At 36.3% G+C, this 27,172-nt stretch overlaps 1 protein-coding gene across 1 annotated transcript in view; it reads right to left on the bottom strand.

Moving 5' to 3' along the window:
- Nucleotides 1-27,172, bottom strand: part of nphp4 (nephronophthisis 4) — a 486,853-nt gene that overhangs the window by 250,350 nt on the left and 209,331 nt on the right. The gene's annotated exons all lie outside the window — the stretch shown is intronic.

The raw sequence follows: 27,172 nt of genomic DNA, 5'->3' as shown, positions 1-27,172 counted from the left end.
ACTTTTCCACTATATTGCCTAAAGTCATGTGCAACCCAGGTTTCGCAAACTAGTAGTTTGGTTTTAAATAATTCGGTACTCTGCAATACTGGAGTAATTTAGTTGGTACTAGAGATGCCGATAAATTCTTTAAAATGTAATATCGGAAATTATCGGTATCGGTTTTTTTATTATCTGTATCGTTTTTGTTTTTTTTATTTTTTATTTTTTTTATTAAATCAACATAAAAAACACAAGATACACTTACAATTAGTGCACCAACCCAAAAAAAACTCCCTCCCCCATTTACACTCATTCACACAAAAGGGTTGTTTCTTTCTGTTATTAATATTCTGGTTCCTACATTATATATCAACATATATCAATACAGTCTGCAAGGGATACAGTCCGTAAGCACACTTGATTGTGCGTGCTGCTGGTCCACTAATAATACTAACCTTTAACAGTTAATTTTACTCATTTTCATTAATTACTAGTTTCTATGTAACTGTTTTTACATTGTTTTACTTTCTTTTGTATTCAAGAAAATGTTTTTAATTTATTTATCTTATTTTATTTTATTTAAAAAAAAAACAACCTTATCTTCACCATACCTGGTTGTCCAAATTAGGCATAATAATGTGTTAATTCCACGACTGTATATATCGGTATCGGTTGATATCGGTATCGGTAATTAAAGAGTTGGACAATATCGGAATATCGGCAAAAAGCCATTATCGGACATCCCTAGTTGGTACCTATAAAAGTACTGAATTTGATACCAACTTATGAACCTTAGGCACATGTCCGAAAAGAAGTAGGAAGAAGCTGAGCACATTTTTTCTTGCCCTGATGTGGGATGTCGTCGTGGCTTGTGCAGCCCTTTGAGACACTCGTGATTAAGGGCTATATAAGTAAACTTTGATTTATAGATGATTTAATCCTACTTTTTCTTGATAAAAACCTATTCTTCTCAAATTATTATGTACATACTATTGTTCTTGTAGTATTCCTTGGGCTAAATCTGGGACCTCAAGTACCAATTTCCTCATGTGGCTAATGTGTGCTAGTATGACAATAAAGTTCCTTAAAGGCCTACTGAAAGCCACTACTACCGACCACGCAGTCTGATAGTTTATATATCAATGATGAAATCTTAACATTGCAACACATGCCAATACGGCCGGGTTAATTTATAAAGTGCAATTTTAAATTTGCAGCTAAACTTCCGGTTGAAAAACTCCTTTGGATATGACGTATGCGTGTGACGTCACGAGGGCAAGGGAAGTATTCGGAGCTATACAAAAAGCTCTGTTTTCATTTCATAATTCCACAGTATTCTGGACATCTGTCTTGGTGAATCTTTTGCAATTTGTTTAATGAACAATGGAGGCTGAAAAGAAGAACGTTGTAGGTGGGATCGGTGTATTAGCGGCTGGCTGTAGCAACACAAGGACTACTTACTTGGATAGCAGACGCCTAGCCCATGCTAGCCGCCCACCCCACGGATGATCGGGTGAAGTCCTTCGTCGCGCCGTCGATCGCTGGAACGCAGGTGAGCACGGGTGTTGATGAGCAGATGAGGGCTGGCTGGCGTAGGTGGAGCGCTAATGTTTTTATCATAGGTCTGTGAGGTCCGGTTGCTAAGTTGCTAAGTTAGCTTCAGCGTCGTTAGCAACAGCATTGTTAAGCTTTGCCAGGCTGAGAATTATTAACCGTGTAGTTACATGTCCATGGTTTAATAGTATTGTTGATCTTTTGTCTATCCTTCCAGTCAGGGATTTACTTATTTTGTTTCTATCTGCATTTGAGAACGATGCTATCACATTAGCTCAGTAGCTAAGTGTGTCACCGATGTATTGTCGTGGAGATAAAAGTCACTGTGAATGTCCATTTTGCGTGCTCGACTCTCATTTTCAAGAGGATATAGTATCCGAGGTGGTTTAAAATACAAATCCGTGATCCACAATAGAAAAAGGAGAGAGTGTGGAATCCAATGAGCCAGCTTGTACCTAAGTTACGGTCAGAGCGAAAAAAGATACGTCCTGCACTGCCTCTAGTTCTTCACTCTAACGTTCCTCATCCACGAATCTCTCATCCTCGCTCAAATTAATGGGGTAATCGTCGCTTTGTCGCTCCGAATCTCTCTCGCTCCATTGTAAACAACGGGGAATTGTGAGGAATATTACCTCCTGTGACGTCACGCTACTTCCGGTACAGGCAAGGCTTTTTTTTATCAGCGAGCAAAAGTTGCGAACTTTATCGTCGATGTTCTCTACTAAATCCTTTCAGCAAAAATATGGCAATATCGCGAAATGATCAAGTATGACACATAAAATGGATCTGCTATTCCAGTTTAAATAAAAAAAATTCATTTCAGTAGGCCTTTAAATCCTTCAATATTAAGGGTGTCAAAAAAATGTGATTCTTATTTGTAAAAATTCTTAATCAACTCAAAAAATATAAATATATATGTTTTACCTGTCATATTGTTTATGAAGATGCCCATATCTGCTGTACAGATTTATTTTAGAAAAGAGAAGTGCTGGATACTTCTCTTGTTGCCTTATTTGTATTTGACTTTATTAGACGTTTTGGGAGAATTTTATTAAACAAAACCAGTTTTCTTGTCACGTCGGGGTCGCATGTTTATGCGGGGTCGTTCTCCCAAGATGCAGACGGACAACTCCGGACGAAAGCGTGAAGGTGGGATATGATTTATTCCTCGTAAATCATAGCACAAACCAAAGACAGGAAACAAAGGATGCGTGCCGATCGCACGCGGAAGCTAAGGTAAAACTTAGCACAGGACTCACAAACTATAGGACACAGGAATAACCAAACGTAAGGTGTTGCATACTGCAAATAACGAAGCCAGACAATGTGTGGCGAGCAACATGAATAAATAGCTCTCTGATTAGCAGGTGAGCACTAATCAGAGGCAACTGAAACCAATCAGCACCCATGGTAACCAAAACAAACCCCGGGGTGCACAAAACAGGAACTGCACAGAACAAAACCTAAACAAAACATGATCCGGGCCACGGATCATGACATTTCTTTTAAGAAATATATAAATGTATCAAAGCTGTTATCTATTTTAAGGAAGAATGTAGTTAATCATAAAACTGGGACCTAATGTTATTAAAAATGTATTTGAAATCGAGAATTGTTTTGAATCAAGAATCAATTCTGAATCGAATAGTTACACACACAAATCGGATCAAATCAAATTGTGTGGTACCCTAAGATTCACAGCCCTATTGAATATGTTTGTATACACATACCAAGCATACTGTATACAAGGACATGAAAAAACTACAACAATTAAAATACAAACCCTGTTTCCATATGAGTTGGGGGATTGTGTTAGATGTGAATATAAACGGAATACAATGATTTGCAAATCATTTTCAACCCATATTCAATTGAATGCACTACAAAGACGACATATTTGATGTTCAAACTGATAAACGACGTCCACAGTTTCCAAAAACAATTTGAAATGTGGACTCGTCAGACAACAGAACACTTTTCCACTTTGTATCAGTCCATCTTCGATGAGCTCAGGCCCAGCGAAGCCGACGACGTTTCTGGGTGTTGTTGATAAACGGTTTTCGCCTTGCATAGGAGAGTTTTAACTTGCACTTACAGATGTAGCGACCAACTGTAGTTACTGGCAGTGGGTTTCTGAAGTGTTCCTGAGCCCATGTGGTGATATCCTTTACACACTGACGTCGCTTGTTGATGCAGTACAGCCTGGGGGATCGAAGGTCACGGGCTTAGCTGCTTACGTGCAGTGATTTCTCCAGATTCTCTCAACCCTTTGATGATATTACGGAGCGTAGATGGTGAAATCCCTAAATTCCTTGCAATAGCTGGTTGAGAAAGGTTTTTCTTAAACTGTTCAACAATTTGCCCACACATTTGTTGACAAAGTGGTGACCCTCGCCCCATCCTTGTTTGTGAATGACTGAGCATTTCATGGAGTCTACTTTTATACCCAATCATGGCACCCACCTGTTCCCAATTTGCCTTGTTCACCTGTGGGATGTTCCAAATAAGTGTTTGATGAGCATTCCTCAACTTTATCAGTATTTATTGCCACCTTTCCCAACTTCTTTGTCACGTGTTGCTGGCATCAAATTCTAAAGGTAATGATTATTTGCAGAAAAAAAAAAAGTTTATCAGTTTGAACATCAAATATGTTGTTTTTGTAGCATATTCAACTGAATATGGGTTGAAAATGATTTGCAAATCATTGTATTCCGTTTATATTTAACATCTAACACAATTTCCCAACTCATATGGAAACAGGGTTTGTACATACAAGTACAACCGACGTCTTTTACACCGTTATTAATGCGTAACAAATAACATTTGTATTCCAGCACATCCAGTTCTAGAAGGAACAAGAACAGACTGGATGAGGAAGAAAAAGGTGACAGACGCAATGACATCGTCATTCCATACAGCATGTGTCAGGTCTGTATGACTAACTCTGATTATTTTTTAACACAACATTCCAGTACACTTCAAACCAGGTAACACCCTTAGACAGAGATTGGTGCATCTCAAAGACGGGACAGCCTACACCCACAAATCAATCTGGTGTATGCTGTCCAGTGTAATGATGAATGCACTGATTCATATATTGGGGAAACAAAACAACCACTAAGCCGACGTATGGCGCAGCATTGACAGGCAAACTCCTTTGATGACAAAAATGCATAGATTCTGGACAGCGAAGCAAATGGGGTGTTATGGAAGCCATCCACGCCAAGGTTGAAAAACAATCCCTGAACAGAGGAGGTGGTCTGTGACACCACCTATCCTTGTCCTTTCAACCATTCCTAAAAAGACTACAACTTAGCCCAGAGGTGTCAAAGTCGCTTTCACTGAGGGCCACATCGCAGTTATGTTTGGCCCCAGAGGGCCACTTCTAACAGCGAACACTATTTTTACTCAATTGTTTTATGCATTTTATTTGTAGATTTTAAAAAAACTAAAATGTCCAAAAAAAATGGTAAATTGCAATAATTTCACCTCAAAATGTAGTGTATTTTACTGTTAATGGAAAAACAATACTGCGGTTTTTATGGTAAAAAAAAAAAAAAAAAAGGCAGCTCAGTTGCCAGAATTTTACTGTAAAATTTACATTAGTTTTTTTTACTGTAAATAAAAAAACTGCCATTTTACAGTAAAATGTTGGCACCTGAGCTGCCAGTTTGTCTGTTTGTTTTTTTTACCTTAAATCAACAACTGTAGATTTTTTGGTGTATTATTGTAAATGCCAAAACGGCACTACAGTTTATTACAGTAAAAAAAAAAAAGTACTGTTTTTTTTTCTCCATTTAGAGAAAAAATGCTGTAAAAACCACAGTAAATGTCACAATTTCACCATGAAATCTATTGCTACTTTAAATTGCTCAATTGAATGGATAACCTGCTTTGAAACCATTATTATTAGTATTTAATTATATTTAAAAAATGGTTAAAATGTTTGATAACATATTTTTGCATAATTAGACAATATTTAAGTTAACATAATTTGCGATTACATGGAATACATGTGGGGGTTTTTTCTCCCAAAATAGAAATAAAAAATACATTTAGTAAGAAAAGTTACAGTACTGTATTGATACATATTATTTCCAGGCTTTCGAGGGCCAAGTAAAATGAAGTGGCGGGCCACATCTGGCCACCGGGCCTTGAGTTTGACACCTGTGACTTAGCCTCTGAGAAGGAACAAGAGTTAGAAACGTTCCAGTCACAGATGTCGTCTAAGTAATTCAGCTGAAAACTGACTTATTACTTAACTGACTATACTTATTCTGTTCGTAAAAAAAGTACTGCAACATCGAAAGCATTCATCATTTTAGCCGTAACTAATTCATGTTAAATTTGAGAGGAACAATACAAAATTACACTTGGCAGCCACCTCCGCGACTGTCAAATACAGTTTAGTTAAAGGCCTACTGAAAGCCACTACTACCGACCACGCAGTCTGATAGTTTATATATCAATGATGAAATCTTAACATTGCAACACATGCCAATACGGCCGGGTCAACTTATAAAGTGCAATTTTAAATTTTCCGCTAAACTTCCGGTTGAAAACGTCTAGATATGATGACGTATGCGCGTGACGTCAATGGTTGAAACGGAAGTATTGGTACACCATTGAATCCAATACAAAAAAGCTCTGTTTTCATCTCAAAATTCCACAGTATTCTGGACATCTGTGTTGGTGAATCTTTTGCAATTTGTTTAATGAACAATGAAGACTGCAAAGAAGAAAGCTGTAGGTGGGATCGGTGTATTAGCGGCTGGCTGTAGCAACACAACCAGGAGGACTTTGACTTGGATAGCAGACGCGCTAGACAACGCTAGCCGCCGGCCGCACGGATGATCGGGTGAAGTCCTTCGTCCTTCCGTCGATCGCTGGAACGCAGGTGAGCACGGGTGTTGATGAGCAGATGAGGGCTGGCTGGCGTAGGTGGATAGCTAATGTTTTTATCATAGTTCTGTGAGGTGCTAAGTTAGCTTCAATGGCGTCGTTAGCAACAGCATTGTTAAGCTTCACCAAGCTGGGACTTATTAACCGTGTAGGTACAGGTCCATGGTTTAATAGTATTGTTGATCTTCTGTTTATCCTTCCACTTAGGGGTTTATTTCTTTTGTTTCTATCTGCATTTGAGCCCGATGCTATCACATTAGCTCAGTAGCTAAAGAGCTTCGCCGATGTATTGTCGTGGAGATAAAAGTCACTGTGAATGTCCATTTTGCGTGCTCGACTCTCATTTTCAAGAGGATATAGTATCCGAGGTGGTTTAAAATACAAATCCGTGATCCACAATAGAAAAAGGAGAAAGTGTGGAATCCAATGAACCCTTGTACCTAAGTTACGGTCAGAGCGAAAAAAGATACGTCCTGCACTGCACTCTAGTCCTTCACTCTCACTTTCCTCATCAACGAATCTTTCATCCTCGCTCAAATTAATGGGGTAATCGTCGCTTTCTCGGTCCGAATCTCTCTCGCTGCATTGTAAACAATGGGGAAATGTGAGGAGTCCTTCCTCCGGTGACGTCACGCTACTTCCGGTGTAGGCAAGGCTTTTTTTTTTATCAGCGACCAAAAGTTGCGACCTTTATCGTCGATGTTCTCTACTAAATCCTTTCAGCAAAAATATGGCAATATCGCGAAATGATCAAGTATGACACATAGAATGGATCTGCTATCCCCGTTTAAATGAAAAAAATGCATTTCAGTAGGCCTTTAAATAGCCCACCTCTGTGAGTAAATGTTTAATTACTACAACATTTAATAGGTGCTGTTTATTCTACATGTTCTATCAAGTGCTGAGTCATGCATTACAACTTCTATTAGAATAAACAAGGTGGAAAGATAGTGGTCTGAATAAAAACAAAAAAATAATTTCAAATAACGGTTGAAGTAGAAATTTGGAAAAGTGTATTTCATTAAGAAATTGAAATAAAGTATTAAGCATAATTCACACCAAATGCTAAAGTACCACAAATAGAAATCCCATTAAACAAATGTGGAGTGTAGTTTGTGGCCTATGTAACAATACTCCACAAAATAAATGGAAGTCATGGTTGATGTTACGGTGTTCTAAATATTCTCTATGTGCACCAACGTTGAGTCGAATGGTCATACTGTGTAGTGAAATTACCAAAAACTGCACTCACACACAAATACCTTTACACAGCTGACAAATATGTAACAATGGCATCTTCTCTATGAATGTATGTGAAGCTGTGGATTATATTGTGGTCTGGATGGTGTGTTAGAATGTGAAAAAAAAGATAAATGTATATTAGATCATTTACATCCATTCTTTTTCTACCGCTTGTCCTTTTCTGGTTAATTTTATTTCAACATGCACTAACATTTAAGGTGTATTTGCTATGCACAACAATGCACACAAATTGATGGAAATCAGTTGTGTGGTTTTTGCATATTCCTACTAAATCAAAAGGTAAAAACAATACCTCTTGCTTGTGCACTTGGCGGGATGAATTACCGCCCCGGATGTAAGACGATAATTCTTTTTTTTAGTCTTCTCCAGAGATTTATACACACAAACCTACCCTGAGGAAAATTATTTCTCCCACAGTGGTTTAGAAATTGTCTTCCTGTCACTCACACACAGTTACCTGAAAGATGAAGTAGTCAGGACAACCTTCAAGCAGCTAATAAATATCACAATTGTGGCATTCTGAACCAGAACAAGCTTATGTTCTGACTAGGGTTGTCCCGATACCAATATTTTGGTACCGGTACCAAAATGTATTTCGATACTTGTCAATACTTTTCTAAATAAAGGGGACCACAAAAAAATGGCATCATTGGCTTTATTTTAAGAAAAAATCTTAAGATATATTAAACATATGTTTCTTATTGCAATCGAAGAACACATTTGGCCTTAAATAAAATAGTGAACATATTAGACAACTTATCTTTTAGTAGTAAGTAAACAAACAAAGGCTCCTAATTAGTCTGCTGACATATGCACTAACATATTGTGTCAATTCTCATTATATTATTTTGTCAAAATTATAAAGGACAAGCTGTAAAAAAAAATATTATTAATCCACTTGTTCATTTACTGTTAATATCTGGTTATTTTTAGTTTTAACATGTGCCATCTTCACTTCTGTTAAAATGTAATAATCACTTATTCTTCTGTTGTTTGGAAACTTTACATTGATTTTGGATGATACCACAAATGTAGGTATCGATCCGATACCAAGTAGTTACAGGATCATACATTGGTCATATTCAAAGTCCTCATGTGTCCAGGGACATATTTCCTGAGTTTATAAACATAACGTTAATTTTTTTTAAAAGGAAAAAAGATTTTGTGACGATAAAAAATGTATAGTAGTATCGACTAGATCAGGGGTGTCCAAACTTTTTCCACTGAGGGCCGCACACGGAAAAATTAAAGCATGTGGGGGCCATTTTGATATTTTTCTTTTTCAAACCATAACAAAATATTTGGATTTTTTTTTGTTTACCTTTAGGGGTCCCGGGGACCATAAATGGTCTCAGTCATTAAAATTTTCAAAATAAGTCAAATTTCTATTATTATTTTTTATTTAACGCTTACAGTAAATCTCTATAATTAAAAAAAAAAGGTTTTATGATTTTTCTGTCAAAAACAACTTTGTTTTTTATAGTAAAACTGAAATGTGCAGTATTTAGTAATTAGAGTCCTAAAAGATCAATAATGCAGGACACCATTGATTTTAATTATTTAATATTTTTGAGTCATCACGGTGAAAAGATAGATAAAATACCACTAAATATATTTGGGATCCAAAAGGTGCCCCACTCATAAAGTGATACATTTTTATTATAATTTTTATTTTTAACTTTCAACACTTAAGTTACGAGATCAACTTCAGATATATCTGTCGATTTTACGTTTGAACTATTATTTTGTTTGTTTTGCTCTGTTGTCAAAGAAAACGTTGATGTTTTTAAAAGGCAACTACACAATATATGCAATATTTACCACATAAAACATTTTAAAGTGAAATATTTGAAGTAATTGGAGCCCTGAATATAATTAATTAAAACATGGATTTTTTGTCATTATTATTTTTTTGAGCAATGGCAAAAAAATAAAAATAAACAAAGACAAAAGGGAAAAAAAACAGCCTGCATGGCAGCTTTGTGTCAACATTGCAACTTTTTCTCGTTAGATTTCACCTCATTCCACTTTTTTTATGTTATTTTTTATTTTTTGCAATAGCATTTCCAGAATGTGTGGCGGGCCGGTAAACAATTAGCTGTGGGCCGCAAATGGCCCCCGGGCCGCACTTTGGACACCCCTGGACTAGATACACTATTGTACTTGGTATAGTTACAGTGGATGTCAGATGTAGATCCACCCATGGCGTTTGTTTACATTGTGACACCAGTGAGCTATTGTATCCTCCTACGGTGTGTTGTGAAGCATGCTTAGCTATTCCTCGTCCTGCAGGGATGTTATTTGTAAGGAACTCACTTTATTCGTCGCCATGGAGGCGAGGATTAGTGATTTAGAAGTAGCTAAAACACTGCCGACTGCGGATGATCACTGCTAGCGAGCTAGCCATGTCTTAAAGCAGTGGTCCCCAACCTCCGGGCCGCGGCCCGGTACCGGTCCGTGGACCGATTGGTACCGGGCCGCGGCCGCACAAGAAATTTAAAAAATATATATGTATACACTACCGTTCAAAAGTTTGGGGTCACATTGAAATGTCCTTATTTTTGAAGGAAAAGCACTGTACTTTTCAATGAAGATAACTTTAAACTAGTCTTAACTTTAAAGAAATACACTCTATACATTGCTAATGTGGTAAATGACTATTCTAGCTGCAAATGTCTGCTTTTTGGTGCAATATCTACATAGGTGTATAGAGGCCCATTTCCAGCAACTATCACTCCAGTGTTCTAATGGTACAATGTGTTTGCTCATTGGCTCAGAAGGCTAATTGATGATTAGAAAACCCTTGTGCAATCATGTTCACACATCTGAAAACAGTTTAGCTCGTTACAGAAGCTACAAAACTGACCTTCCTTTGAGCAGATTGAGTTTCTGGAGCATCACATTTGTGGGGTCAATCAAACGCTCAAAATGGCCAGAAAAAGAGAACTTTCATCTGAAACTCGACAGTCTATTCTTGTTCTTAGAAATGAAGGCTATTCCAGTAAATTGTTTGGGTGACCCCAAACTTTTGAACGGTAGTGTATATATATATATATATATATATATATATATATATATATATATATATATATATATATATATATATATATATATATATATATATATATATATATATATATATATATATATATATATATATATTTTGTATTTTTGTATTTTTATTTTTTTAATTAAATCAACATAAAAAACTCAATATTTACATTATATATCAATATAGATCAATACAGTCTGCAGGGATACAGTCCGTAAGCACAAAGATTGTATTTCTTTATGAAAAAAAAATTTAAAAAATTTTTTTTTACCACCCCCCAAGCGTTGACCGGTCCGCAAGTACAAAAAGGTTGGGGACTACTGTCTTAAAGCACCTCTTCCTGAGGGCGTTTCGGTGTTATAACTTCACCTTTATCGTCAGTTTTTAGGCCAAAATGCGTCCGCTCTCCCTTTTCTGTCTACACACTGTGTCCGCTTGTAAGTACTCCGTGATTCTGCGCTGCCGAACATGCTCATCTGCTCGTAAACCCACCAATGTCATGACGTGGCGGCGCGCCGTCAATTTTATATTGCTTGCCCTTTTCGGGGTCGCGGGGGAGGGGGGGGGGGGTGCTGGAACCTATCTCGGCTGCATTCGGGCGGTAGGCGGGGTACACCCTGGACAAGTCGCCACCTCATCGCAGGGTCAACACAGACAGACAGAACCGGTCCTTTTCAAACAGAGTATAGTATCGTTGTTGATTCATTAGTCCCGCGATACTATACTAGTACCGGTATACCGTACAACCCTAGTTCAGACATTGTGGACTGTTATTCACCAAACTATGCACCATTGTATTGCACAGTGAGGCCAATGCGGCTCAATGTTTCTTTGGACTGGTGTTTCATTGCAACCAGCCAGTTCTCCATTCTGTCTCAACAAAATAGAAGTCCTCTGGTATTTAGGGTCAACTCATACTCAAGGATATAAGAACATTTATTGTCATACCAGCAAACATGAGATGGCACAAAAACAAGTCACCATGCTACTGTATGACTGTAAACCTTCAATGCATCTCCAATGACACAGCCTTGCATGTGCATGGCTTTATTTACAAAAGTATAGCCCTCACTCAAAACCAAATAGTTTCTAGGTTATCATAGAAAATACAGCGCTCAGGAGGTTTGTGTGGGATGTTGTACAACGCTGTGCCTGCAGTTGTTGACATTCATCAACATCGATTTTTAAGATTTAATGGTTAATAACTAGCAGGCTCCTGGCATAAACACTACGCGATTGTTTAGGGCCACAACAACTTTGTCTCTGCTAAACTTCTATTCAGGGGTAGGGATGATGTTTGATAAGGAATTATCGAGTTCGAGCCTATTATCGAATCCTCTTATCGAACCGATTCCTTATCGATTCTCTTATGGAGTCCAGATAGGTTGTTGTATATGGAAAAAAACACACAATACTTGGTTTAGCAAAAGCTCACTTTTATTATATAATAAAAAAATAAAATCTAATAAATAAATCAATATTGACTGTTACCCACCTAAAAAAATAAAATAAAATAAATAAATAATGACTGTTGTTACCCAAAGTATATTAAGTGGGATTTTTCAGAGAAACAAATATATACAGTAACACAAAAACAACCTGTCTCTGTGATCACTACAGGTGTATAAATAATAATATAGTGTTAAATAAAATCAGTCCCTTGGGCACAAAACTGAAAATAATAGTGCACTTCTGCTGCTATTTGACATAACTGTTTGTTATGATGCTTTGACATTTTTGCACTTTATTTCTTTATTGAAAGAAAATTATATGAGGAGAAAAGTTCTTTGCAAATGTGGCTACAATGCTAAAAAAATGAAAAGTTAAAGCTAAAAAAAGAAATGCACTTTATTGAGTTAACATTATTTCTTTATAGGGTGGGAAATGTTATGAGCGGGAGAATATAACAACTACACTACCCAGCATGCAACAGGAGTTACGAGCATGTGCGGTAGCCCCGAAAAGTGTTGCATGTTGCCACGCTGTGAAAGTAAACGTCAAGAACTCAGCCAACACGCCTCGTCTGCATTATTTATAATTAGACAGACAACACATCTACAGTGTGATTTTGTTTTGTTTACAAGGAAAGAAAAACAAAAGTTAAAAAAGGGAGATATGTTGTATATATATGTATGTGCTGCGGTTGTTTTAAGAACGTTGCGACAGCTGCCGTAAAGGAGGTGCGTTGCTAGCCTGGTTGCTATGTTTCCGGTTGGTCGTAAAAGTGTTGGTCATGTGTTTTTACCCTGCTAAAATCTCTCAGTAAAGTTATTCGATGGATTATAGCTTTTGTTTTGAACTTTATTACACCTTGGAGCGATTTTTCCCGTCCATTGTTTTCCTGCTTTCGCTATCTGCGCCTAATGACTGAGCTACGTGACGTCAATTATTGTGATGTCCCACGGAGCATTTCTGGTCGGGACGGGATTCGAATAAAGAATCAACTCTTTTCCTTTACTATAGTGATCTCGATAACGGGTACCGGTTCTCAAAAAGGGATTAGAGTCCGAGGACTCGGTTCTTTTCTTATCAAACAACCGGGAAAACCGGTTTCGAGTATCATCCCTATTCAGGGGTGAGTCAAAATGTTAGTTCTGTTTAGCAGTATTGCGGCCACACCCTCTCTAAAGCCCCAAGAGTTAATTGCTAATTAATTGCTAATGCTTTTAACATTGGAACCCTGTAACTAGGGATGATACTCGAAACCGGTTTTCCCGGTTGTTCGATAAGAAAAGAACCGAGTCCTCGGACTCGAATCCCTTTTTGAGAACCGGTACCCGTTATCGAGACCACTATAGTAAAGAAAAAGAGTTGGTTCTTTATTCGAATCCCGTCCTGACCATAAATGCTCCGTTGGACATCACAAGAAATGACGTCACGTAGCTCAGTCATTAGGCGCAGATAGGGAAAGCATTAAAAACAATGGACTGCGCTCCAAGGTGTAATAAAGTTCAAAACAAAAGGTATAATCCAATGAATAACTTTACCGAGAGATTTGAGCAGGGTACAAACACATGACCAACACTTTTACGACCAAGCAGAAACATAGCAACCAGGCTAGCAACGCACCTCATTTACGGTAACCGCAGCACATACATATATATGACATCTCCCTTTTTTAACTTATGTTTTTCTTTCCTTGTAAACGTTACAAAATCACACTGTATGTGTTGTCTGTCGAATTATAAATAATGCAGACGAGGCGTGTTGGCTGAGTTCTTGACGTTTACTTTCACAGCGTGCTCATAACCTCGTTCTTAGCTGCCGGGTGGCGACATGCAACAACACTTTTCGGGGCTACCGCGCATGCTCGTCACTCCCGTTGCATGCTGGGTAGTGTAGTTGTTATTTTCCATAGCTCATAACTAGAGATGTCCGATAATATCGGTCTGCCGATATTATCGGCCGATAAATGCGTTAAAATGTAATATCGGAAATTATCGGTATCGGTTTATTTATTATCAGTATCGGGTTTTTGTTGTTTTTGTTTTTTGGTTTTTATTAAATCCACATAAAAAACACAAGATACACTTACAATTAGTGCACCAACCCAAAAAACCTCCCTCCCCCATTCACACTTATTCACACAAAAGTGTTGTTTCCTTCTGTTATTAATATTCTGGTTCCTACATTATATATCAATATATATCAATACAGTCTGCAAGGGATACAGTCCGTAAGCACACATGATTGTGGTGCTGCTGGTCCACTAATAATACTAACCTTTAAGAGTTAATTTTACAAATTTTCATTAATTACTAGTTTCTATGTAACTGTTTTTATATTGTTTTACTTTCTTTTTTATTCAAGAAAATGTTTTTAATTTATTTATCTTATTTTATTTGATTCATTTTTTTAAAAAGTACCTTATCTTCACCATACCTGGTTGTCCAAATTAGGCATAATAATGTGTTAATTCCACGACTGTATATATCGGTTGATATCGGTATCGGTTGATATCGGTATCGGTAATTAAAGAGTTGGACAATATCGGCATATCGGATATCGGCAAAAAGTCATTATCGGACATCCCTACTCATAACATGACATTTTTCCCCCTATAAAGAAAGATTTTAACTCAAAGTGTATTTCTTTTTTTAGCTTTAACTTTTCATTTTTTAGTAGGGGTGTGGGAAAAAATCGATTCAAATTTGAATCGCGATTCTCACGTTGTGCGATTCAGAATCGATTCTCATTTTTAAAAAATCGATTTATTTTTCTATTTTTTTAATTATTATTTTTTTATCAATTTTTTTTTAATTTTAATTAATCAATCCAACAAAACAGTACACAGCAATACCATAACAATGCAATCCAATTCCAAAACCAAACCTGACCCAGCAACACTCAGAACTGCAATAAACAGAGCAATTGAGAGGACACACAAACACGACACAGAACAAACCAAAAGTAGTGAAACAAAAATGAATATTATCAACAACAGTATCAATATTAGTTACAATTTCAACATAGCAGTGATTAAAAATCCCTCATTGACATTATCATTAGACATTTAGTTTATGAGATGCGATGTGACACTATTGTTCATTTTTTGTAAAAAAAAATTGTTATTAATGTTTGTAAAGATAATATCAATGAGGGATTTTTAATCACTGCTGTGTTGAAATTGTTACTAATATTGATACTGTTGTTGATAATATTCATTTTTGTCTCACTACTTTTAGATTGTTCCGTGTCATGTTTGTGTCTCCTCAATTGCTCTCAATTGCTCTGTTTATTGCTATTCTGAATGTTGCTGGGTCGGGTTTGGTTTTGAAATTGTATTGCATTATTATGGTATTGTTGTGTATTGTTTTCATTTAAAAAAATTAAAAAAATAAAAATAAATAAAAAATCGTTTTTGAATCGAGAATCGTGTAGAATTGAAAAAAAAAAAAGATTCTGAATCGAATCGTGACCCCAAGAATCGATTTTGAATCGAATCGTGGGACACCCAAAGATTCACAGCCCTATTTTTTAGCATTGTAACTAGGGATGTCCGATAATGGCTTTTTGCCGATATCCGATATTCCGATATTGTCCAACTCTTTAATTACCGATACCGATATCAACCGATACCGATATCAACCGATATATGCAGTCGTGGAATTAACACATTATTATGCCTAATTTGGACAACCAGGTATGGTGAAGATAAGGTACTTTTTTTAAAAATTAGTAAAATAAGATAAATAAATTAAAAACATTTTCTTGAATAAAAAAGGAAGTACAACAATATAAAAACAGTTACATAGAAACTAGTAATGAATGGAAATTAGTAAAATTAACTGTTAAAGGTTAGTACTATTAGTGGACCAGCAGCACGCACAATCATGTGTGCTTACGGACTGTATCCCTTGCAGACTGTATTGATATATATTGATATATAATGTAGGAACCAGAATATTAATAACAGAAAAAAACAACCCTTTTGTGTGAATGAGGAGGGAGGTTTTTTGGGTTGGTGCACTAATTGTAAGTGTATCTTGTGTTTTTTATGTTGATTTAATAAAAAAATTTTAAAAAAACAAAAACAAAAAAAAAACGATACCGATAATAAAAAAAACGATACCGAAAATTTCCGATATTACATTTTAACGCATATATCGGCCGATAATATCGGCAGGCCGATATTATCGGACATCTCTACCTGTAACGTATGTCTGCTCTTAGTGGGATTGTGCCGAAAATGTAATTTCAGTTCTTATGTGTCTTGTGCATGTTAAGAATGGACAATAATAAAGCTGCTGTCTGTCTGTCTATTATTCAAGTTTATATTGTGACTATAAACCCTTCCCCCAAAGATACAGAGTCTAAAAACATTATATGTTTGTAGTTTTTGCCCATTCTTTGTGTTTTGTTTACTTTTTCAATAAATGCTGAAGCGATAAAGCAGTTTTGAATTGGCTTCATGAGAGTAGGCGATATCACACTTTTCTTTCACCCTTGGACATAACCTGTTTTGTGTACCTTTTTATCTGAACTTTGGACAATATCTGGAATATACACTACCGTTCTAAAGTTTGGGGTCACATTGAAATGTCCTTATTTTTGAAGGAAAAGCACTGAACTTTTCAATGAAGATAACTTTAAACTAGTCTAAAGAAATACACTCTATACATTGCTAATGTGGTAAATGACTATTCTAGCTGCAAATGTCTGGTTTTTGGTGCAATATCTACATAGGTGTATAGAGGCCCATTTCCAGCAACTATCACTCCAGTGTTCTAATGGTACAATGTGTTTGCTCATTGGCTCAGAAGGCTAATTGATGATTAGAAAACCCTTGTGCAATCATGTTCACACATCTGAAAACAGTTTAGCTCGTTACAGAAGCTACAAATCTGACCTTCCTTTGAGCAGATTGAGTTTCTGGAGCATCACATTTGTGGGGTCAATGAAACGCTCAAAATGGCCAGAAAAAGAGAACTTTCATCTGAAACTCGACAGTCTATTCTTGATCTTAGAAACGAAGGCTATTCCACAAAATTGTTTGGGTGACCCCAAACTTTTGAACGGCAGTGTAAATACATGACTATTAAACATATTAGATTGAACTAAAGCTGTCAAAACAGTATTTTTGCTTATTGTTCATATGCGATTATCCATAGCAGTGTTTTTCAACCACTGTGCCGCAGCACACTAGTGTGCCGTGAGATACAGTTTGGTGTGCCGTGGGAGATGAGCTAATTTCACCTATTTCGGTTAAAAAAAATTTTTGTAAACCAGTAATTATAGTCTGCAAATTATGTGTTGTTGTTGAGTGTCAATGCTGTCTAGAGCTTGGCAGAGTAACCGTGTAATACTCTTCCATATCAGTAGGTGGCAGCCGGTAGCTAATTGCTTTGTAGATGTCAGAAACAGCGGGAGGCAGGGTGCAGTTAAAAAGGTGTCTAATGCTTAAACCAAAAATAAACAAAAGGTGAATGCCCCTAAGAAAAGGCATTGAAGCTTAGGGAAGGCTATGCAGAACAAAACCAAAACTGAACTGGCTACAAAGTAAACAAAAACAGAATGCTGGACGACAGCAAAGACTTACTGTGAAACAAAGACGGCGTCCACAATGTGCATCCGAACATGACATGACAATCAACAATGTCCCCACAAAGAAGGATAAAAACAACTGAAATATTCTTGATTGCTAAAACAAAGTAGATGCGGGAAATATCGCTCAAAGGAAGACATTAAACTGCTACAGGAAAATACCGAGAAAAAACAAAAAGCCACTAAAATAGGAGCGCAAGACAAGAACTAAAACACTACACACAAACCGCAAAAAAATAAAAATAAGTCATGGCGCAATGTGACAGGTCGTGACAGTACACCTACTTTGAGACAAGAGCTATATTGATGCATGCATGGTTATGGTTTAAAGTCATATCCAACGACTTTTTACTGTCAACTGAGTTCCGTTTTTTTAATGATTTCTGCTGGTGGTGTGCCTCCAGATTTTTTCAACGCAAAAAATGTGCTTTTGCTCAAAAAAGATTGGAAAACACTGATCTATAGTGTATACAAATGTTTATAAAACATATTACATGTTAATCATACATTGTATCCTAATATTTAATTTATATTTCACCTAACTTGAACTGCATTTTTGTTGGTTGCGTCTTTAAGCTATTCTTTGACGATATCTAGCTTGCATATTCACCTCTAAAAACTTTAATAATACTTTGACATCTGCTCAGTCGGTACTAAATGAACTGTAGCCATAGAGAATGTTTGGCCCCCCAGGTTAAAACCAGAAGTGTGTGTACGAGCAGAGCTGACAATTCTCTAAACCGTCATTATTGATAACCCTCTGTACTGTAGAGGCCACCAAAAATCTAGACCTTTGGAAAGCTTTGTTGTGGATGAATATGATTTACAGTCCATTACGCCGCACCTCCATATGAAAAATCCTTGGAAAAGTCAAAACAAAAAGCCTTTAAAGCTTTAAATTCTCCACAGGAGACGGACTGCAGGTTTTTGCTGAATCGATTAATAAGCTGGTCAGCTTCATACAAGTGTAATCAATCACATGGAGGCCAGAGTGGAATACACAAGGAGCCTGATAGTGCACTTTGTTCAGAACAAACTAGAGCCAATAATGATTCACTCAATACTTACAATTCCCCTGACCATGATTGTTTACATAAAAAAAACATAATTCTATGCTATAGGTCATCAGTCATACAAAACAACAACTGTATATCTAAATTTCATGCAGGCACCGCTGCCTACAGAAGTCCTGATGTGGATGCCAGCAACCATGCATTTCGAATTGAACTCCTTAGGACAGTGGTTCTTAACCTGGGTTCGATCGAACCCTAGGGGTTCGGTGAGTCGGGCTCAGGGGTTCGGCGGAGGTCAAGACACACCCGACTCATCGTGTAAATACAAACTTCTCCCTATCGCCGTATTACGGATACGGCAACAGCAGAGGTCAGACTGATTTGCAGGTGTGTCATTTGTTGTGAGTTTATGCACTGTGTTGGTTTTGTTGTTTGAACAAGGTGATGTTCATGCACGGTTCATTTTGTGCACCAGTAATAAAACATGGTAACACTTTAGTATGGGGAACATATTCACCATTAATTAGTTGCTTATTAACATGCAAATTAGTAACATATTGGCTCTTAACTAGTCATTATTAAGTACTTATTAATGCCTTATTCGGCATGGCCTTGTTATAACCCTAACCCTCTAACCCTGACCCTAACCCTCTAAACCTAACCAAAAAACTCTAAATTAAGTCTTTGTTACTTAGAATATGTTCCCCATACTAAAGTGTTACCAAAAACATATAACTTTGTCTTGAATTTGAAAAAAAAAAACATTTTATTTTTCATTAAAGAAGGGTTCGGTGAATGCGCATATGAAACTGGTGGGGTTCGGTACCCCCAACAAGGTTAAGAACCACTGCCCTAGGAAGAACTTGAAGTGCATGTTTATATTCTCCCCTTGAGCAAAATAAGTGTTGTTTCCCGCCATTTCGGGTAAGCTGTGGCCTCTCACACATCTTGTACACTGACACACATCCTCTTTGCCGGCGATTGGAAAGAGATAGCATCAGCTTATAGCTCAACAATTCAATGAGAAGCATTCCATTTTGTCAAAACAGTTTACAGGAAGTGTGCTGCCAAAGGAAATTGGGGGACATACCCAAATTAGAATTTACCCTGACTCAGTATAAATAACTAACAGCTTTTTTCTGACAAACGACTGTTTTCGTTTCATGCGTATAGTAAATACAGTATGTCACTATCCATCCATCCATTTTTTACGCCTTGTCTCTCCTGGGGTTGCGAGGCTGTTACAAAATAAACTGTGCTCTATTCTACAGAATTTATCACACTGACCTAGTGCTGAGCGATATGGCCTTTTATTAATATCTCAATATTTTTAGGCCATGTCACGATACACGATAAATATCTCGATATTTTGCCTTAGCCTTGAATTAACACTTGATGCATATAATCACACATGATTATATGTGTCTACATTAAAACATTCTTGTTCATACTGCATTAATACCGTATTTTTCGTAGTATAAGTCGCTCCGGAGTATAAGTCGCACCGGCCGAAAATGCATAATAAAGAACGAAAAAAACATATATAAGTCACATTTTTTGTGGAAATGTATTTGATAAAACCCAACACCAAGAATAGACATTTGAAAGGCAATTTAAAATAAATAAAGAATAGTGAACAACAGGCTGAATAAGTGTACGTTATATGAGGCATAAATAACCAACTGAGAACGTGCCTGGTATGTTAAAGTAACATATTATGGTAAGAGTCATTCAAATAACTATAACATATAGAACATGCTATACGTTTACCAAACAATCTGTCACTCCTAATCGCTAAATCCCATGAAATCTTATACGTCTAGTCTCTTACGTGAATGAGCTAAATAATATTATTTGATATTTTACGGTAATGTGTTAATCATTTCGCACATAAGTCGCTCCTGAGTATAAGTCGCACCCCCGGCCAAACTATGAAAAAAGCTGCGACTTATAGTCCGATATAGTCTTATAGTGCTCATTTTAAACTTTCATGCAGACAGGGAAATCACAACTAAGTCAATTTACCAAAACTGTATTTATTAAACAGTTATTAAGAAGCAGTGGCACAAACATTCATGTCATTTCAAAACAGAAAGTGCAAGATTGTCAGAGACATTTTAAAACAAGCTATTAGTGCACTTTTCTGGATGATGTCACTAAGATGACTTATCAGAATCAGAATCAGAATCAGAATAGTTTATTGCCATTGTTTGAGAACGGGTTCACAAACTAGGAATTTTTCTCGGTGCAATCGTGCAACATAAAACACATATAACACATATTTGGTAATAAAATATGTGTTATATGTAGGGATGTCCGATAATGGCTTTTTGCCGATATCCGATATTCCGATATTGTCCAACTCTTTAATTACCGATACCGATATCAACCGATACCGATATCAACCGATATATGCAGTCGTGGAATTAACACATTATTATGCCTAATTTGGACAACCAGGTATGGTGAAGATAAGGTACTTTTAAAAAAAAAATAAAAAATAAGATAACTAAATTAAAAACATTTTCTTGAATAAAAAAGAAAGTAAAACATTATAAAAACAGTTACATAGAAACTAGTAATTAATGAAAATGAGTAAAATTAACTGTTAAAGGTTAGTACTATTAGTGGACCAGCAGCACGCACAATCACGTGTGCTTACGGACTGTATCCCTTGCAGACTGTATTGATATATATTGATATATAATGTAGGAACCAGAATATTGATAACAGAAAGAAATGGGGGGAGGGAGGTTTTTTGGGTTGGTGCACTAATTGTAAGTGTATCTTGTGTTTTTATGTTGATTTAATTTAAAAAAATAATTAAAAAAATAAAATAAAAAATAAAAAAAACGATACAGATAATAAAAAAACAGATACCGATAATTTCCGATATTACATTTTAACGCATTTATAGGCCGATAATATCGGCAGGCCGATATTATCGGACATCCCTAGTTATATGTGTATATGTGTTATCAAAACAACACTAAATTAAAGTGCACTTTTTGTACAGAATGCCACTACAATATTTTAAAACAAATAAAGTGCACTTTTGTGCATGATGTCACAAGATATTTCAAAAACTGTCAAATAAAAAATTAGCTGCATAATAGGAAATCAAATTGTGCATGTCCTTCGCTATGTGGTAGGCTACTGCGGACGTCATCTTCTGTTTTTGACTATTTTTTTCATTTTGCCTATCAGTCACACTTAATATGAAAGATAGTCTGGCCTGAGCAGACAACAACAAAATATGCTGCAAAATAGAATTGTTTCGGGGGAGTACGAGAGGTATTGGGTTGTCTGTGCCACACTTTGAAAACCTCTGCTATCGACCGCAGAAGAATAGGATCCAGGGTCTCCATGGCAACTCCACAGATGCTAGCTGGAGTACTGTCACCATGATTGAGAAGCTGTTATTTTGTTTACCTCTGATGAGGCTCTTCAGAGCTTCACACAAATTAAGTCGTGGTGAACGCAGATCAATATTCAATTCCTCTGGAGAGCTTGTTTGTTTCAGACTATAATAATTGGACCTCCCAAGTAGCATAACCACAGCTCTTTCCATTCAATTGTAACTCGAGAAATATACAGCAGCCATTAAAAACAGATAGCAATGAAGCACCGTGTTGTTCAGTGCCTTAGTTTGGAATGAATAAAGGCTCTTTAAGTCGATGACGTGGTGTATTTGTCATGTCACTATTTTGCAAAATGATCCAAATAAAAAACTTTATGACACCGGGAGTGTGAAGACGATAAGCAGCATAAGGAGATTGATCTAACCCGTGTTTCGAACATGTCTGTGCTAAGCAAAAAAGAAAGTGAGAGCAATGTGACTGTCTAGCACATTGTTCTTGTGTTATTCAATGAAAACGGTGCTGTGTAGGTGGTGTTCGGGGGCAGAAACGCTGGCTGAGCTCTGAGAGAATCGGAAAGACAAAGCACCGACTAGAGTCTCTTTTCTACGTGCTTGCCTACAGCCTTGGAGAGAGCTTTTATCGGTCCTCCACTTCTCACAAGCGTTCAATTACATCCCAATCGTCTGAATAGGAGCAGGGCTTCGTGTTTAACACCGACAATGAAAGCTGTGAGCCCATCATAACATGCTATATATCCTTCAAAACACACGTTACATGTATAGCCATGACTGAGAACAAGCACTAACTTGCGGAGGGATCTTTCAAAAGCACTGGAATTCTACACGGAATGCTGTAGAAACCTAAAGCTGGTAGCAGCACCACTCTTTTTATACTCGGGAATGATGTGATCTACATATGAACTGTGTAAAGCTGCAGGAGCTTGGGGTATTAAACAACAGGATTAAGACAATCTCAGAGGGACTCTTTGGTGGTGGTTTTCAGTAAACAAACATGGATGAGAGTTCCATTCAAAAGCTGGGAATGCAATTCACATGCAAGCACATTCTGAGTCACACTAAGGCTACTGGTCGACAATACACACTTCTGAGAGTGGAGGAGGTGTTGAATGGCATTGTGGTACGGAAACAATACAACGTACAGTGGTGTAGGAAGTTGTCTTTCCTTAAGGAATTTTCAAACACCACGGAAAGAAGTGATCCCGTCATATACCAATACGATCCCAATACGATACACCCACTATAACTCTGCCTTTCACTCAATAAAGGCTAGAGAATAGCTACCACAGCTGCTAGTTTTGTCTCTTTCTGAAAAGTCGATACATTTGGCGACAAAGTCAATTGGAAGCACTGGGTGGCAGTAAGACAGATTCGATTTCTTGATAGCGTCACACGGCAAAAAGTTCTGTGGCTTACTTAATGTTACTCAAAAGATAAGGTGATAACATGGACATAACTTTTAACACGTTTGTATTGGCATGCGTAGCAGGGTACCGTAATTAATTGCTACTGGGCAACAGCAATAAACGTGTTCATAGATTCATAGCAAAAATTATTAATGATCTATTGCCAACGATGCGTCATCCATGTTACTGCTTCTTGATCTTAGCGCGGCTTTCGATACCGTCGATCATAATAATTTATTAGAGCGTATCATAACACGTATTGGTATGTCAGACTTATCCTTGTCTTGGTTTAACTCTTATCTTACTGACAGGATGCAGTGCGTCTCACATAACAATGTAACAATGTGACCTCGGTAACGTGCGGAGTTCCCCAGGGTTCAGTTCTTGGCCCTACACTCTTCAGCACTTACATGACATCATACGCAAATACGGTGTTAGCTTTCACTGTTATGCTGATGACACCCAACTCTACATGCCCCTAAAGCTGACCAACACGCCGGATTGTAGTCAGCTGGAGGCGTGTCTTACTGAAATTAAACAATGGATGTCAGCTAACTCTTTGCAACTCAAAGCTAAGAAAGCTGATTATCGGTCCTGCTAGACACCGACATCTATTTAATAATACCACCTTAACATTTGACAACCAAACAATTACACAAGGCGACTCGGTAAAGAATCTGGATATTATCTTCAACCCAACTCTCTCGTTTGAGTCACACATTAAGAGTGTTACTAAAACGGCCTTCTTTCATCTCCGTAATATCGCTAAAATTCGTTTCATTTTGCCCACTAGCGACCCTGAGATCATTGTTCATGCGTTCGTTACGTCTCGTCCCGATTACTGTAACATATTATTTTCGGGTCTCCCTATATCTAGCATTAAAAGATTACAGTTGGTACAAAATGCGGCTGCTAGACTTTTGACAAGAACAAGGAAGTTTGATCATATTATACCTATACTGTATATACCTTTATATATACCTATACTGTATATACCTTTATATATACCTATACTGGCTCACTTGCACTGGCTTCCTGTGCACTTAAGTTGTGACTTTAAGGTTTTACTACTTACGTATAAAATACTACACGGTCTAGCTCCATCCTATCTTGCTGATTGTATTGTACCATATGTCCCGGCAAGAAATCTGCGCTCAAAGAGCTCCGGCTTATTAGTGATTCCCAGAGCCCCAAAAAAGTCTGCAGGCTATAGAGCGTTTTCTATATATATACATATGTATACATATATATACATATATACATATATATATATATATATATATATATATATATATATATATATAGTTATATATATATATATATATATATATATATATATATATATAGTTATATATATATATATATATATATATATATATATATATATATATATATATATATATATATAACTATATATATATATATATATATATATAACTATATATATATATGTATATATATAGTTATATATATATATATATATATAACTATATATATACATATATATATAGTTATATATATATATATATATATAGTTATATATATATATATAACTATATATATACATATATATATAGTTATATATATATATAACTATATATATATATATATATATATAGTTATATATATATATAGTTATATATATATATAACTATATATATATATATATATATATATAGTTATATATATATATATAACTATATATATATATATATATATATATATATTTATACATATATATGTATATGTCTATATGTATGTATACATACATACATACATACATATATATATATACACGTATATACACTACCGTTCAAAAGTTTGGGGTCACCCAAACAATTTTGTGGAATAGCCTTAATTTCTAAGAACAAGAATAGACTGTCGAGTTTCAGATGAAAGTTCTCTTTTTCTGGCCATTTTGAGCGTTTAATTGACCCCACAAATGTGATGCTCCAGAAACTCAATCTGCTCAAAGGAAGGTCAGTTTTGTAGCTTCTGTAACGAGCTAAACTGTTTTCAGATGTGTGAACATGATTGCACAAGGGTTTTCTAATCATCAATTAGCCTTCTGAGCCAATGAGCAAACACATTGTACCATTAGAACACTGGAGTGATAGTTGCTGGAAATGGGCCTCTATACACCTATGTAGATATTGCACCAAAAACCAGACATTTGCAGCTAGAATAGTCATTTACCACATTAGCAATGTATAGAGTGTATTTCTTTAAAGTTAAGACTAGTTTAAAGTTATCTTCATTGAAAAGTACAGTGCTTTTCCTTCAAAAATAAGGACATTTCAATGTGACCCCAAACTTTTGAACGGTAGTGTATACAATAAGTATATTCTCACTTATAATAACTGTACTACTATACGAATATGTATTTTCTATTGTTTCATTGAAAATAAAACAGCAAAGTCTATTTGGCTGTCATCTGTTTTTATATGAGACACAATTGTGTCAAAGTCATGATTTTTTTTTTTCATTCTTGAAATAAGAAATGATTACTTTAAAAAAGTAGTTTTATACTTGTGAGTGTTGATGACACAGCTTTGCAACAGTTGATATTCTAGTTTCAAGCATGTTTTATATATATACACATATATATACATACATATACTGTATATATATATACATACATATATACATACGTATATACATATATATATATATATATATATATATATATACATATATATATATATATATATATACATACATACTGTACATACATATATATGCATATATATATATATATATACAAATATATACATAAATATATATGTGTGTGTGTGTGTGTGTGTGTGTGTGTGTGTGTGTGTGTGTGTGTGTGTGTGTGTGTGTGTGTGTGTGTGTGTGTGTGTGTGTGTGTGTGTGTGTGTGTGTGCATACAAACAGTATATATAAGCAACAACGTTTTGAAGCTGGAAGCTTTTAAATGAATCAAATAAATGTTCAAGTTGAACTAAACCTTGCTTAACCAGGTCTGTTGCCACTCCCCTATGCTGCACATAAAGTGATCAATAGCCAATTTCCTCAAACAAAGTTAAATTAGACCGTTGGTCCAGGTGATCCAGAAAATCCATCACACATTTTTACTGAGCAGGAAAGCAGAACCTTGTTTTAATAGCGCACTTGCGGAGGAATCGAAATAGGAACAGTAGCCTACGGCACAAACAAGGGAGCACCAGCATTTCTCATAAAGTTTCACCGAAAACAATAACAGGCAATGTCACTGCACGCATAATTGCTCCAACTGGCAAAACATTTGAGAGGGGGAAAAAATCCATCAACCTTGTTGAAACATACTGCTGCAGCATCTCAACGCAAATAAAAAGTTGGGTTCAAGAAAGACTTCATGTCTCACCTGGAGCAGGAAAAGTAATCATCAAACTTAAGGCAGGGACACGAAGAAAAGGACAAAGGGAAAGAAAACGAAGCAACAGCATCCAAAGGTTACAGACTGTGAATTTCGAGTCATACACTGCGGAAACTCCATTATCCGGCAAAAATGGTCAAAAGTCCAATAGTCACCATCACTTATTGGCTGACTTTTTCGTCAACGTAAACGTGACGA

Source organism: Entelurus aequoreus, linkage group LG07 (genome assembly GCF_033978785.1).
Source record: "Entelurus aequoreus isolate RoL-2023_Sb linkage group LG07, RoL_Eaeq_v1.1, whole genome shotgun sequence".
In the NCBI taxonomy this organism is placed as follows: domain Eukaryota; kingdom Metazoa; phylum Chordata; class Actinopteri; order Syngnathiformes; family Syngnathidae; genus Entelurus; species Entelurus aequoreus.
Note: the sequence above shows the minus strand (reverse complement) of the source record. Positions and strands in the feature narration are given on the sequence as shown.